This window comes from Symsagittifera roscoffensis, chromosome 7 (genome assembly GCF_963678635.1).
Source record: "Symsagittifera roscoffensis chromosome 7, txSymRosc1.1, whole genome shotgun sequence".
Lineage (NCBI taxonomy): Eukaryota > Metazoa > Xenacoelomorpha > Acoela > Convolutidae > Symsagittifera > Symsagittifera roscoffensis.
This window is the reverse complement of record NC_087068.1, coordinates 7,352,414-7,364,805: the sequence shown is the minus strand read 5'-3', so window position 1 is coordinate 7,364,805 and position 12,392 is coordinate 7,352,414.

Sequence of the window (12,392 nt, the reverse complement as noted above, 5' to 3'; positions counted from 1 at the left end):
ATCCTAATCTTTTTTTGTAACATTTTTTAAATTTTCTACACTATACTCGAACTATTCCTCCAACTTTCCAAAACCCTTGAATATATCCACAGGTACGATTTTAACAACTTGTCTAAATGATACGAACAATTTTCAGTAGAACTGATATTTTTTTATTGTTTGTAATTTTCATAACATTTTTATCATCCCTCATTTTGACAATATGTAAATGTATAAAGAAAGCAATCATCACATTTGCCCTAGCAACAATTTTTCTAATTCTTTTTTTGGAAGAATATTATAATAAACACAAAATTTCTCACTAAAGTAATAATTCAAAAAACTATCAAAAATTGCTACCCAACAGTCACAGAATCAGTCTTCACCGACATCATCCCAAGATAACCAAACACCACCTTCAACTACTCAAAATTCTCAAACATCTACACGAATTTCTTTTCAAGACAATCCATACACTTTTGAAGAACGACATGCTCGTTTATCAGAACCACTAGAACCAGTTCAACGACAAGCACCTTTAAGCGAACCAACATATAACCTATACCCAACACTACCACAAGAACTAAGTAGAATACGAAACCTTAGTCAAAACCAAAACACAACAGAAATAAATAGACAAATTATACATCCTCGACGAAACAGAAATTTTCAAACTCCCCGAGTTCATTTTGATATACCTCAATCCCCATCACAAACCACTCCAGAAAACACCACTGATATCACACCAGAAACTCCTACACTTTTTTCACAACGAAGCACTTCAAGTCTACCTTCAGACTACTTAGGTTCAACACCAACATCTGAACAAGCACGAGAAAATCCTTTTAACCCCCCAAACCTAACATCACGACTTCCATATTGGACTACACATTCATTCACACAAGGTGAACCAAATTTAGTCAATGACCCCATAGATATTTCTACGGATACAACAACATCCTCATCACTACCAGAAACATTATCACTACCATCAACACCATCAATAAGCCAATTTTCACCACTACCCTTTAACTTAAATTTTCCAAATAATCTCGACGCCAGATATCGAGAACAATCATCAATAAATATTCCTTTAAGACTAGATTGGAATACATTCACAGCACCTCCACCATTATTTGGACAACATCAAGAAAGTAACCGCCTTCATAACTGGGCACTTAACAGATTACAATATCGCCAAGATATTCACAACGATATCCGTGATCACAATATTCAAATACTCCAACAAAACAGTTTACAATTAAAATTTGAAATCACAGTTAAATTAAACAATATTACACAACATCCCTACCCATTAAATCCACCTAACATAACAGCTCAATCACTACCACCACCGTTTATAACTACTGAAGTAATATATAAATACGACAGATATACCAAAAACACAATTGGTTACATTACATTTTATAATCCATACTCAGGATTATCATACACATGTATATTCTAAAATTATTAATTTTTCTCCAACTCTTTTTTCTAGTAACCTCAAATCAAAACATAAACCCTTCCCCTCGTACAGGACCACAAGATTTATTAGTAACACATTACGATTGCGAAGAAAATGAACAAAAAACACTACACAAATATGCAATAAATCAAGTATCACAATGTGAAACAGAACCACAAGCTATAGAAACCACAGATATAATAGCAACACTCTATTCCAAAGCCCGAGCAACAACAGTTACAGGTTATAAATTCACAGCGACATTTTCCGAAAAGAAAGTACATTGTTCACAAGTCTCGAACGGAAACAAAAACCGACTTGACCATGAATCATTCTATCAAAGTAATATAGAACGCCTTTTACATCTCAATCCCGACGATTGTAAAAATGAATTTGTTAGACTAAACATCACACAAAATAAAAACTCCCAAAGAAAATTAGTTAATTTTCAAGTTTTTTCAGACTCTGTACACCAATCACAACTTGAAAGACACCAAGGACATATAAAACTAGACGAAAAATACCCGTATAACGGCGCACACGGACGATTAACCTATGACCTACATGATAAACATTGGATACCACACATTGGTATAAATAACCCATCAAACTGCAAAGCAGACACGAAAAATAAAGGATACCAAGAAATAATGTTTTTCGATTGGAAAATACAACTCGAAAAAATACAACTCACACGAGATCTATCTGATAATACAATGATCTATCAAGGAATCCGACTACCTTGTAAAAATGATCAAGGATATTGCGACCCTACAACAAGAACACAAGCAACAATTGTTTGGTTCCCCGAAGATACATGTACAACATTTCAAGTAGCAAAAATACACGCTCGTATGATAAAATTTCACGAAAAATATTTTATACAATCAATTCCATATGAACAAGTCCATCCATCACGCAAACTAAGTTCCGATTTTAGAAACATAGACAATATAGAAAATAAATTGACACGTTTTCAAATATATCAAGAAACAGAACTTGCATGTAAATACAGGAATCCACTTCACAGAACACAATACTCTGAAATATTAGTTGAATACGAAAAAGGATTCGACATGACCACTGGAAAAGTAAAAATCGACCCATATGCCACAGGTCATCCTCTAAACGAAGGAACATCCTATATACCAGTTAATTTTGAAAAAAGCAACGGACAACCTGGTGGACATCTAAAAACTTATGACACCAGAAGCACACGCTTACAAGAATTATCACTAATGAATACTACATATTTCGGTAATATCCACTATGATATTCATTTGGATATGAAACTAGACTATACAATTAGCCGCATTTTTCAAGAAATGTCACTCTCCGAATTAGAAACACTACACCAACTATGCGAATTAGAACGAACACAAATATTACAATCACTTGCACTAGCAGTATTAAAAAATACCCTATGCAGGATACTTATTATCAGGAAATAGATCAAATTTTTTAGACTACGAAGGAAACATTTTATGGTTTTATACTTGTACTAAAAAAGTATCACCACTATACGTTTTTGAAGATAAACGATGTTATAAAAGAATCCCTATCTTTTATAAGAATAAAGTACATTTCGTGGATACACTTTCACGAAGAACCTATTTCTGGGATACCGCAGTCCCATGTGGATCAGAAAATAGCCACAATGTAGTACAACTAAACCCTGATGAAAATAAATATTATCTTCTCACTCCATATCCCACATTAATGCAATCACTCAAAAAATTTTCACCAGAAAGCATTCGCGCTATCGCTCGAAACCCAAATATAGACTTACAATCAATAGGAATCTATTCAAAATCAGATATTCAACATCACATTAGAACACAACAATTCCAAGAATTATTAACACAAATGGACACTATACAAAGACAATCAATAGACCAAAATTTACGCAAACTTGCAGAAACCGCAGGATTTGCCGATATCTACACGCAAGACTATAGCGGATATTTTAAAGACATTAAAGATTATATATATCTAAACGGCGAAAAATACCGTCCCCAAGATATATCACCAATCAACATTTTTAGCTTTGTTACACTCAAAAATGAGATCCTCGATTTTCTAGGATGGCCCTACTACATCTTAGAAAAATTGACTATTTTATACGCAATGTTTAACTTTATTGGATTTCTTTTCTCACTTTTAAAAGGAATCTACAACACATGTGCTATACACACACAAGTAAACAGACAAGCAAGCGTAGCACGCATACTCTTTGCAGGATTTTTTGGAATTTTTTCCACATCTATAAACAAAATTCTTTTAGACGCACAAATAAAAGAATATAACACAAAGATAACAACACGACAAAATACATACGACGAAGAACATAACAATGTCGACACACAGCCAACGGCACCACAATTACCACCCCTACCAAATAACCATCCACTATCCCTAGCCCCACGAAATTTTCGAAATTTAGCAATCACACATAATCCAAATTTTCGACTCAATACATCGCAAAGTCCCGTCCAACATATAATAACACATCAATCACATGATGATAATACTTATGAACAAATTATCGAACAGCCCCATACCACCGCTTTTCAGTCTCAAAATAATAATTTTTTTAGCCCACGATGAGCCGCCAACTTGGATCACTACACCGATCAAATTCCCATCCAACCAATCTTACCTCTTCAATCCCAATCATACCACTTTTTGCTTTTCCGCCACCCGATTTTCCATCTAGCAATGTAACATCAGACATGAATTCCGACACTAACTCACATATTTCAGTTTTATACTCCATCTCACAGCTAAATAATCCAAACATTGAAACCCCCGATGAATTTGCCGACTCAGAACCATCCCCATCCAATAATTTTCATAACCCTTCTAATTTTTCTCAACCTCCTTTTCAACCCATATTATCAAACAACCCTGACCCAATCACTCCGACACCCTCTTATGCTTCCCAAGTTACCCCAACCTACTCCTCATACCATTCTGACCAATCATCTCATTCTCCAAACACCCCCCGAATCTCCCCAGAACTAGATAATTTTATTAACCTCCAACAACAACCCTACCACCTTAACACCCCGACCATAAACCAAATCTCCTCCACTACAAATTCATCCAATCCCCCTACACCCTCTTCAAATTATACTGAATCATTAACACCATCATCCACATCCACTATATCTTCACTAAACACTAATAGAGCTTACCGCACTTTTAAAAGAAAATTCCCCAACCATCCTTTCCCAGCAAAACCAGGAACAGCCCGTGAATACATCAACCACCCCCAGCATACTAACACTAAAGAATTTTTAGCTATCACTTTACCCTCATTTCCACAATACACCTTAAACACCCCCCACGACACTAACGAAACACGCAACTTTGTAGATGAATACGTTTTAATGCCCACTCTCTCTTGGACCTCATACTATCATTTCACTAACCCTCTTTGCTTACCTTTATCCAACACTTCCATCGACATAGAACGAAACAAAGACATTCTATATCGACTAACTACACCGCTAACCGCTAGACAGTTTACTTACGTTGGATATAAAAAATCACTAAAAATACACACTGCACCTAGAGCTAATGAATATACACTAGAATACTACGATCACAACATCATCAGAGCTAACCAAGATCAATTCTTAGACGACGATCGCTTCGCTAATCCACAAATCACCGAGAAATTTTTCATCAAGACACCATATGTATTTACACTAAACATCTTCGACCGAAAGTTTGATCACATCATTTCAGAAGCACTAACAAACACACAAGCATACGAAAGTTTTAAAGAACGCTTCCAAATCTTTTCACTAACCTTTCACTTCCTTGCACCACACGAAAGAGATTTGCACTGCTCACATGATATTATGTTGCGCACTAAACAAACACATACATACAGTTACTATCGTTTCATCCAAAATCACTTTGACCTCCACACACCCTCTAGACAACCACACCATCGTTTTCAATTCATCAATTCAAAATACACTTCACCGTATTTCTTAAATTTCACATATTGTATTAAAGACACTAACCTTCATGGTATTCTTCGTAATTATGACCCCATAACCCAAATGTATATTTTCTGCCCCATCACCAAGACCTTCAACGCCGAAGAGTCCCGACCCTTCCTTATCCCGCACGAGTTCCTACAACCTATAGAAATCCCAATTTTAGAATTCATCCACAACACTAAATTTAACCACAAATTATATAACTTAATCCAAAACACACCTTATGAGTTTGCAGTAGGCACTGAAGAACTAACCACTATTAAGGCACTTCAATTGCTTTGGCCACTGCTTCAGACTAAAAATATCATCCGCATTCTAGCTAAACTACTAACAACTTCAGAACTAATTCACGACATCTTCCCCCACGGTTTTTTCCCCGACGACTAACAGGTAAGTATGAATTAAGTAAATATTACTAACTAATTACAGTATTAAAAACTCACCATTCTTTATCCATGTTTTCTTTAGATTTTTAGCCTTCATCCGACAATCACCTACAAAAACCACAAAAGACAAATAAAAATCGCAAATTTCATCAAACAAATTTTAAAAATTCTATTAATCTCTTACACTCATAAATTTCTAAATTTAATATCAATGCAGTAAATTCATCTATAATATTTTCCCCCAAAGCAGTAAATCTAATTATGATGAAAATTTGTATCTTAAAATTCCCCCATAACTAGCAGTAAATTTCCAAATTCTATGCAGTAAATTAATAAAATGCAATTGCAGTACTAACCTTTTGATATTTTCATTTATTCGCACAGAAATTCTATCCACACTCGCACAGCTCGCCCACGAAGAATTGTTTAAAATAATGAATTTCAGTTTCAAGTTTTCACACTCAACAACTCTAACATATAATAACATGTTTCAAACTTTCCTTTAACCCGGTTGGAAAGGAATCATATACTAAACAAAACTAACCAACGCAGCTTACTAAATACCACAAATCATAGAATAACAGCATGACTAAGAAAAGGAAACCAACGGTACCCAAACCGGATTAACCCAGTTTAAAACTGGATAATTTATTCTTTTGAAGACTATTACAAAGTCTTAGAAAGAAATAATAAAACACAAAAAAGTCGAAAGACAAACCCATACCACAAACAATTTGCTTTTTGGAAAAAGTACATAACCAACAAGACATAAGTAAGACCACAACAAACCCAACATAAAACGTTGTCACATAACAGGACCCCTCACAAACACCGCATGAAATCATACTCCCACACCTGGCCTAACCCACCAGGAAAGGACGTCCTGAGCATGCTCTATAGCCGGCCTAACCCACCGTGCTACATCCACGCTTTGTGACCACACCTTTATTTTTAATAAGAGCTACTCAAGGGTGAGTAACTCTTCAAAATAACCGAACTAAAACAAAAAGCTTTTGTGGAAACAACTAACTAAAATCATAATTAAAAAATATTAAATTAATAAAAGTTTTATAAAATGTAAAATCACATGATGCAATATATAGATCAGAATACAACACCAAGGACGAACATCAAAAGACAAAACGACCCCACTACACTCGAGAGAGAATGACCAACTACAATCGATATGCCGCTCACAATCACAACTCAAAGGATTTAGAGTACGACTTGACTTCGCAGAAAAGGACTTCATTGAACTAGACCAATGACCACCTCGATGTTCAAGTATACGTACAGATCCGAGTAACCAGGCATCCCCTCCACGCACAATCTCCACGCCATTCCCAAGCTAGATCAAACACAAAAGAAGTTCTCCACGAAGAACAGAAAAACCTGACATAGCCAACCATTCTGAAATCAGAATTGATTTTGTTGCAAAGACTCAGTCGTTGTCACAAGAAGAAGCGGAAGAAAATTATGATGTTCGCCAAATACCAACGTCCATCATCCATCCTTGAATTACAGAAGAACTGTTCTAAAAAACTCTGTAAAACCCGGATGGGTGGAACCTGATCTAAACTATATTTTATGATTGGATAAATTAAATGTTTTACCAATGTAAAGTATTTAATATTAACCAATCATGATCCATCTAACTAACAACCCACTTATTTGTAAGTGCTGAAGTTACTTGTAATTTCAGCACCAGAGAGATTTGAATTTAACTTAGAAATTAGTTGGACTCTCCCGAGCACTTCAGCAGCCGCAATAAACCAGTATACCCTAGATCTATTGAGCCTAGCAGAGACTAGTTAAACAACCTGAGACTAGATAGTATAAGAGTAAGATTAGGATCGGTATTAGACTAAGAAGTTGCACGAATCTATCCGGCCGAAAATAAGATAGCGTGACGAGCAGACGGTGTACCCTATCCGAAATTACTCTATGAGTTACACTTCGGTCCTAACTCAATGGCGCAACTTAAATAGAATTGGTACTCAATCGCCATCTCCTAGCAGTTGCTCCAAAAAACCGTACAAAACTTTGTGGCTTATATTGCTATTCAATCTTCCTGAAATTTTAAAAGGAAACTCAGATAAGTTGTTGGTTAGCTTCAAGATGTCATAACAAGCTTTTTCTTCGATATCAATCCAGAAAAATTTCTGTTTGTTAACTTTTTTTGCATGTCGCATTAGGTTTTTGTTCCCTGAACAAAACACATAGCTGGTTAGTAGTGCCCATGGACAATCTTAGTTGCTTCAAAGTTCTAGCACGGGACATAATAGAATACTTCGGTTTGTTTCCTCCATTATTTTTTTCAAATCCTAGGTACCTCGACTCCAGCTATACGAATCTACGGGCATCAAGATTGTGGCACTTACAATTATATTTTGGTTGCTGCTCGGGCTGAGGTTTGTGACGCATGATTCGACGCAATGTCCGATAAAGTCAAACAAATTCGATTACAGTAGAACAATGTCCGTTTCAGTCTAACAAAGTCAAAAAAAGGACATGAGTTGTCTCAAGAAAGTGAAAACGGACATTGTTCGTCTCAAAAAATTGAGAAATAGACATGGTTCGACCGTATCATTTGCGTCTAGAACTTTTACATGTAAAATTAATTGGAGTTCATGGCAATCATAAAAAATTTCAATGATGACCAACCATGGCAACTTTTTAATTCACGTAATCATTGTGGGACTTAAAACATTATTTAGTTTTTTTCTCAGAAATATAACAGCTACTATGTTGTGCTCATGAAAAAAATATCTACAAGATTGTGAAGCGGTTCTACAGCTGGTGATATGAAAATGCGTTACGATTAATAAAATTAGAACTTTAACCACTTAGTTTTTTTACTTAGACACAAAATTAGCATCATCAATTTAGTTTACATGCGAAAACAAGTCAAACTTTGGTAGCAGCTTCGTAATTGTTGTACGCATCAATTGTTTGACTGAGGATTTGTATTTTATATCTCTGATCAATTTTTTTTTGAAAATAGAGTTAGGAAAAACTGACCAACTGCGTACCCTCTTAAAATTCCATTATAAGCTGCGTACGTTTGATTTTTCTTATTTTACAAAAGCGGGAGAAATGGCTTGGCAATTTGCGATCAGCAAAAAGTTTTATTGAACTCCCACAATGATCTCAATGCCTAATAAGCTTACAATTTTTAGTTTAACGATTCCGCTGAGCTCTTTCGCAAAAAAAGCGAATTCGAATTCTATTTTTGAATTTATACCGTTTTGTTTTACACTTTTCTAACATTACAATATGGATTGCTGTTTGTTTTATTCATTAAGCGTGCCTTTATAATTTTCTGGATTGAATGTTGTCGAAACTTTTATCGCCTCAAAGTCGTCCTGATGTTTTCTCAAAAAATTAAAGAGTCTCACCTTTATAAAAAAAATTAGTTCCCACTACATTTGCACACTTTTAATAGTCAATAATTATCATGTAATGTTGATTGCTTTAATACATCAAGGAGAAAGCAAAAATCGGCTTTTGATCTGATGTATTTCACTGCTCAAAAAAATTGACGATTGATTTGTCCTAGGTAGATTTTTCTGAGATCGCGCGCAATTGAAATGAGGACGGAAAATCAAAAACACCAAATTTTTCCTCAAATTCAAAAAAAAATAGTTTTTTTTTAATGTAAAAAGAAACGAATAAAAAAAATTCGAAAAAAAAATTTAATTTAAAAATATTTGAGCCACAATTCTAGCATATTTGCAAGAAAAACACAAAAATTTTCGGCATTTTAGTTTGTGGAGAGATACAGAATGCGACTGATTTGTAGTTTCATTGATACCCTGGTTATCAAGATAAGTCTGACCTCAACAGAGCTCACTTTCAGCTCATTTTTTAACATAGAAAATTGGGCTCATTCATTATGTAAATGAGAAAGTTTGAAAAAATTGTGTACCTCTTTGCTTAGATTTCGAAAAGATAATCTGACTTTTTTAAACTATTTATTCAAGAAACTGAGACTAACAATATTAGAAATGTTAGACGGAACATTTTTTTCAATTCTACCAGGAAAAAAACTGCATCAGAAGGTTAAAAGTCCAACCCAGGAAGTGATTCCTATGCTATTAGTAAGAAATCGTTACGAGTTTGGAGGCAGGTTGAAATAAAACAGAATTTCTGAAAAACAGAAAAACATGACTCTTTATATATAGTTTAAAAGCAGGTTGCTCTTGTATTGGGGTAATTTTTTTTTTTCAGATTACTGCTATGTCAGGTCAGTTAAGAGCAAAAATCCCAGAAGTCGATAAATTCTTCCAAAGGTTGGAGTCTGAAGAAGGCACGCAAGGCGTTTATGAATGCTTGGAAATTAAAAAACTAAAAACACGACTTGTTATTAAGGCGAAGAAGGAACGAACAACGGAGTTAGATGCCGCCCTCTATATACTTCTCACCAGAAGTCGCTCTGCTCATTCCAGTAAACAAAAAGAGTCTGAACAATTTGTGGTGTTTGCAACCGATGTGTGCCAATCTTACAGAATCTTCAGCTCGGAGGCATAAAATTTTTACAAAAAACTAGGGGAAAAATCTTAATAACTAAGTGGATGACTTGTTTCTGTAACAAATTTTAGCTTACACGGAAGACAGATTGGTCTCTCTGTTCTGTTAGCTCTTAGTTTATCAAAATGTGGCGGATAAACAAAAAGACGTCATATCTTGAAGCCAAAAATACATCAGATTTTCGCAAATTACATCAGAATTACATAGCAATTGCATAGTAACAAAGACAATCTGCTGTTGTTTTGCATAAAAATATTAGTTTTTGGCTGTTTGTTATGGTAATCCTATTTCCGGTTTGTTGGCTCTTCGACTCCGGTTTGTCTTCGACCCAAAATCTATCCTCTGGAAAAACAGATATTCACGTCGCGCAAATTATTTTTTTCATCTTGCGCCACGTGAATACAAAAAAACTCAAACCCCTTTAAATATATTCTATAATTTATCTATCGTTTTCCCTACTTCAAGATTTTTTCCCTTATGCTCATGAAAGCTTCATTCGACAACTCACATATATTCTTGGATAAGATTGCCACCTGCACCTTATCGCAATATCAAGTAAGTAAACAAATTTTATGCTGTATTCCAAATCAAATGTGTTCTAGCTTGAAATAAACAGAAAAAAAAGTTAGTTATTTGAATTAATTTTATAGGTTCAGTCAGCCGCTAAAACCATATGAAAAGGAAATTATCGAGGATCTTGAGTTATTTGTCAGCAAAGCTAGCGTGATGGGGAGAACCATTACTAATAAAGCTGCCTTTCCAACTCTTCAGTCTCACGGAGAGGAATTTGCTACTTCAGAATACCCTGCCAAGCTTTGGATCGACCAGTGGCGTGACTTCTGTTAAAATAACCCAAAATTAGTTAGTGTGTACAAGTTTACCTCATTAACCCAGTAAGTTAATACAAAATCTCAAACAATCAACGTCTTTAAAACTGAGTAAAATTGACGGATGTCATATATTGTACCGACTTTCGACGAACATTTATTGTACCGACTTTCGACGAAAGTGCAGAATATTTATACTTGGGGTTGGCTTTTAATTCAGTCAAGTTTCGATTTTTAACGTTATTTCGGCGAATTTTTTAAATTACTATTTAAAAGTTATGGTTGACTGGGGCTCAGAATTGAAAAAAAAAATAATTTCACTGTCGATCATTTTTCAAAAATCAATCTTGGTCTGATTTTGGGAATACTTTAACGACTATAATTCAAAAAGATACATTTTTAATGGGCGATATAATTCGTTCTTCTAAGCGGCAAGTTAAATCATTTCAAGATGAACTGAGACCAGCAAGTTGCTTTCATTAAAACAATACTAGCGTAAAATGTATAACTTGTTTTTTTTTAAATTTCCATTAATTTGATAGAATTGTTGAAACCAAAAGTTTTGTTGTTAATGATAGAGGTTTGTCATAACACTCAGGGCATGGCCGACTTACGAGCCGTATTGTTATCATAGTTGTTATGACACACTTATTAGATACAGTGCTGATTCAAAATTTTATGACAAAATCGACAATATTAAAAACTGAAACTCATTTTTCTAAAACTGTTTCGAGATTAGATTGAAAGTGAAGATAAAAACTTTTGCTGCGAATTACGACCGAATCAGTATTTGGTTTAATTTGATTCGCAGCAAAAATTTACCCTAAAATTGCGCTATTTTGTCTTTTTTAGTTACTCCAGAATTATCTTTAAGACTATCAACTTAATTGATGAGACAAACAAAAGCTTCGTACACGGTTCAACAAAGTTCTAAATTGCGCAAACATTGTAACATAATTGTTTTTAGTTTTGGCAGCAAAAAAGGATATTGTTGGCTATTAATCACTATGTGGTTGGTTCTTTTACACAGATTTTAGGACATTTAGATTTTAGATCCGTCTAAAACTTTGTTAAGATGTGTATAAAGCTTCTTCACTCTCTAATCAATTAAATTGGTAGTTTACACAAAACGCTTGATTTCATCAAAAAAATCCGCACTGCCCCGTTTTTGGGGTGAACATTTTGT